Below are 5,467 nucleotides of genomic sequence, written 5' to 3'. Positions count from 1 at the left end.
AGTCCAGCACCACCTATATAACTTTTGAAGCATACGGTTCAGTGACATGAAACATGGTATGTGAGGATAACCATATACTAAGAACTGAATAATGGTATTACCGAGATTTTTCTACTTCCGGTTTAACCGGAAGTAACTCCAACTCTCTTATTTTAAATGGAACACCCAATATATTATTTTATTTTTGAATAGTACTCATTAAGAGCTTTTCAAAAATGACCCACACTTGATACTTCTGTACAAATTCAGTATTACTAAGTCTAGGAAACAGAAAAGTGTATTGAATATTAAAATAATAAACGCACCACCTAAATAACTTTTGAAGCATACGGTTCAGTGATATGAAACTTGGTATGTGAGGATAATCATATGCTAAGAACTCAATAATGGTATTACCGAGTTGCTAAGTCAAGAAAACAGAAAAGTGTATTGAATATTAAAATAATAATATACTCCTTCCTTAACAAAAAAACAAAACAAAGCTAGCTCACCTTCTAAATTATGAGTTCAAATTGGTAGCCCTCAGCTGCTTTACAATGTGTAACTCGATCACAGAAACCATTTAAGGAATGATTTAACCAGGCTTTAGGAATATCTTGCACCACTTCCATTTTTATTTAGCAACTTAGCAACACTGAATTTGTACAGAAGTATCAAGTGTGGGTAATTTTTGAAAAGCTCTTAATGAGCTTTATTCAAAAATAAAAAAAATATTTTGGGTGTTACATTTAAAATAAGAGAGTTGGAGTTACATCCGGTTAAACCGGAAGTAGAAAAAACTCGGTAATACCATTAGTGAGTTCTTAGTATATGGTTATCCCCACATACCAAGTTTCATGTCACTGAACCACATGCTTCAAAAGTTATTTTGGTGGTGCGAGACTTTTAACTAACTCTGTATAGTAAAATACAAACTACGGTATCAATGAAGCAACGGAGACCCTGGAAGTAGTAGGGAAAGAAATAGGGCTATCCATAAACGCTACCAAAACAAAAATCTTAATTCAATCAAAGAGAAATGTTGATAAAACAGAAACTATTAGAATTCGAAATAAACAAACGTGGTAGAAAAATTCAAATATTTAGGGATAACCCTAACAAACAGGAATGAGGAAATGACAGAAATACAGTGTAGACTATCAAATGCTAATATGGTATATTACTCCATATTACCAATAATGAAAGACAGAGGAACTGGTTGGAACTCAAGAATCACACTGTATAAAACTCGTAATATAATAATGTACGGATGTAAAAACTGGATTATAACAAAAACAGTGAAATCCATGCTAGATAGGTTCGAAAGGTAAGTACTGAGAAGGATTTTCGGACCAAAAGAGGATAATGGGATATGGAGAATCAGATATAATGAAGAACTATAGAAATTATATGGCGAAGAAATTATACAACAGACCAACCAGCAATTTTGTTAAAAAATATATATATGTTGTTGTCATCTACAGGCAAATACTACAGTTGATACTATCATCTGCAGGAAAATACTGTAGTTGAAACTATCTTAAAAGTATATCTCAACGCATGATTTATTTTCCATTCTCAACATTGAATTTAGTTCTTGCTCACTTGCTTTTCCTCCATTTTGTATTCTGCGACAATAGACAATGCAGTCTGTTACTGCAAATTTGGTCTACATCGTACTCATTATAATAGTATATAATGCCCTGTTTGGTACTGAAACTATTTTCTTCCATGCTCAGAGTAAGTTGAATTTGTACGAAATTGAAACTATGAGTTTATATTTAATTCTATCTAAATAGGTACATCAGTACCTCTAAAAAGTGATTTTCCTGGATGGTCTGTTGTTGCATAATTATTATGTCCAATTAAGCATTTGCACAAAATGGAACTGGCTGATAATATCAACTATTGCGCATGCAAGTTAAGAAGTGAAACAGGAGGAACATATTTTATGTCGTCATATCAAGGCAAACATTACCAAGCATAAATCCTCTTAAATTTGCAAAGAAAAAGACAAAACTTACCTTATTTATTGGTTTTATTCCTAAGGTGCTGCATTATGTATGATGCACAATTGCTATTTCCGGAAAAAAAACTTGCATTCACATGTTGGAAAAAAAAACAGTTTTAAAGGTAACACTTAAATGTTATTTTGATCTTTGATATCATATTAATTTAGTATTTTTTTCCAACATGTATTGTATGTATGCTTAAATCCTAAGTTATTTCTCCCATTATCATTGTATTTTTGTTTACTTTGTCTTGTTCAGCAACCTGTCAATTCAGGAGGCTGTTTCATAATAAATAAATATTCTAATTATTTTCTATACTAATGGATCTTTTGCAGATCAAGAAATGTTCTTGGATTATTGTATACACTTTAGACTTGATGCATGTCCAAAAAAAAATTGTATGGGACAAGATTGGGTGACCTGGCTTATCAGATATTGTTACTAATAATTCTCCCACCAAAGACAGTATCCAATTCTTGTAAAAACCTATCCACGGTAAAAGCAGGTAGTAGTCCTACTGAAAATGGGTGGACTGTTTTTCTTCCTCTGTCAATTGCGGAATAAATTTGATTTATATCACTTGTAACAACAAACACTAAGGGATACTGATATAAAGTTAGCATTGAAACTTAAATATAAGCAAAAGTGAAGTGTTTACAATTACTGAAAGTTTTTTGTTTGATAAGTAGTCGTAGCTACTCCATGTTTGTTGATTCTACTGTATATTGAGAATTTTTACAGAAATTATGTAAGATGAAGTATTCACATTGATCAAATTGGGTATTGATTGATGAGAAAGTGCCTATATTTCAAAAGATTGTTCAGAAAATTAAATTTATGCAGATAATGGATACATTGAGGGGTCACTGTCCCTTGTATACCACCATCAAAATCGGGCAACAGAACATGAAGAAAGAAGAACAGAGAACAAAGATTACCACTGTGTTGCAATACTGTTTCTGTGACCACTCTAGAAAATATACCGTATTGGCCCAAATATAAGCCGCACTTTTTATTCAAATTTCAAACTCGAAAAGTTGGGGTGCGGCTTATTTGCGCGGCCGATAAATTTAAAATTGAAATGTGGCGCATGTTGCTACCGGTAATTTTATCATTTTGAAATGGAGCAACAATGCCACGCGCTCGTGTTTGAAATTGTCAGCAGTCGTATGGTATATGACGCAACAATGTACCAGTCTTCATATTACAGTGATCGTACTCTTTTGTATGATAGGACAGATTAAAACAGTTTGTACGTAGCTACGGGTTAAGCCATGAGCGGAAACGTAGAAAGAAAAGCTTCAACAAGCTTGGGAATTCGGCGCAGTTATGACGCTAGTTTCAAACTTGCAGTTATTCGTCATGCTAGGAGTACGTCTAATAGAGAAGCCGGCAAAAAGTTTAGTGTGGATGAGTCTAATGTGCAGCGCTGGATTGCCTCGGAGGATAAACTGAAAAATGCCAATACAACCAGAAAATCTTTCAGAGGACCCAAGGCTGGGAAATACCCTGAACTAGAACGTAGGGTCCTTTCCTTTGTACAAGACAAAAGGAAAGAAGGGATGCCTATCTCTCGACAAGTAATCCAGGTAAAATCGTTGGAAATAGCGAAGACCCTAAACATTCCACAGACAGAATTCCATGGGAGTATAGGTTGGTGCCGCAGGTTTATGCGTAGAAGTGGCCTTGTTCTCCGACGAAGCACTTCATTAGCACAGAAACTGCCAGAGGATTTTACTGAGAAACTCATCAACTTCCAGAGGCACGTCATTGAATTGCGTCAGCGCCACTCTTACCCATTACACCAGATCGGCAATGCTGACGAGACGCCCGTATTTTGGGACATGCCGAGCAATATGACAGTTGACAATAAAGGGGCGAAAAACATATCATTGAGAACAACTGGAAATGAATAACAAAGAATCACTGTGATGCTGGCGGTTACGGCAGATGGAGGAAAACTGCCTCCGTACGTTATTCTGAAGCGTAAAACTATGCCCAAGGAGAATTTACCTAAGGGATTAGTGATTCGTTGCCAAGAGAAACGATGGATGACAACCGAACTAATGATGGACTGACTAGCTACGGTTTGGAATCGCAGATCAGGTGCGCTGCTCTGTAAGAGGGCTATGTTAGTATTGGATGCCTTTAAAGGTCACCTCACACCCGAAGTAAAGAAGAAAATTACTGCACTGAAGACAGACCTAGTCGTCATACCTGGAGGTATGACATCAAAATTGCAGGTGCTTGATGTCGTCGTGAACAAGCCTTTTAAAGACCATCTCCGAAAACAGTATTCGGATTGGCTTCTAGAAGGGGGTCATGCATTCACTCCATCTGGGAAGATCAAGAAGCCATCTGTCAGCCTTATGTGTGAGTGGATTCTCTCTTCATGGCACACGATATCACCAGATTCAATCATCAAAGGCTTCAAGAAATGCTGCGTGTCTAATGCTCTGGATGGCAGTAAGGACGACGTACTTTGGGCGGAGAGTGATGAACAAAGTGACAGTGATGAAACAAATACCGGTACCGGTAGTAGTGAAGTCAGCAGTGACATTGGAGAAGACGGTGATTAGTTGTACCGGTATTTTTGGTGATTTACCCACGTAATACCGTAATTGAAGAAAAAGTGTTTAAATAGTGTAAACAGTTTTGTAACTGGATAATGTGACAGGTAAATTTCACTGCACTCAATTTTCCTTTTTTTCTCATTCTGCACTCAATTTTCTTTTTTTTTTTCTCCTTTCCCCCTAAAATTAAGGGTGCGGCTTATACTCGGGTGCGGCTTACACTCGGGCCAATACGGTAGATGCTGTGTTTGGGATGATTTTGGAGGCTAGACAAATTGGGCTCAAAATATACCAGAGAGTTTGAAAATGTCTTATGAACGTGTTTTTCACACTGTACGTCATGACTTGGGTATAAAAAAATTACCTGCTGATTTACAGGGCTCACCTCTCCGACTCTGTGAAGAATGCAAAAGGAATGTATCAAGTGTTATTCACTCCAAAGCTACTTGAAACTAAGCCCCTAATCGCCAGCTTCCGAACTGATAACGTCCACAGTATAAGCTTCATAACGGATCACTATACATGTATTAACCCCAATTATTTAGCCTCTTAACACCTTTTATCAGTTGCACTACATCCCTACTCTCAGCTACCCCTGTGATGGTGATTCCCACACTGTAGTAAATGGATTCCTAAATGCTGACAAAAAAAGAGCTCAGAATGACAAATTTTTAGGTTGCTTTGCTGGCGTTCTAGGATCCAGACACAAAAGAATCTAAACAATTTGCTCTCCCCACCCGAGGAAGATTCACATTCAAAAATTGGCAGGGAAAGGCGTGGGATGAGTATATTTTAGAAAAAGACAGAGTAATTATGATAGACTACTTGAAACAAGATAAGACTGTTAACGAGATCGTATTAAACTTCATCAATAACTAAGCTTTAGGAAAAAAATTGTGGTAA

This window comes from Periplaneta americana, chromosome 2 (assembly GCF_040183065.1).
Source record: "Periplaneta americana isolate PAMFEO1 chromosome 2, P.americana_PAMFEO1_priV1, whole genome shotgun sequence".
Lineage (NCBI taxonomy): Eukaryota > Metazoa > Arthropoda > Insecta > Blattodea > Blattidae > Periplaneta > Periplaneta americana.
The sequence above is the reverse complement of the archived record's forward strand: the minus strand, read 5'-3'. Positions refer to the sequence as shown.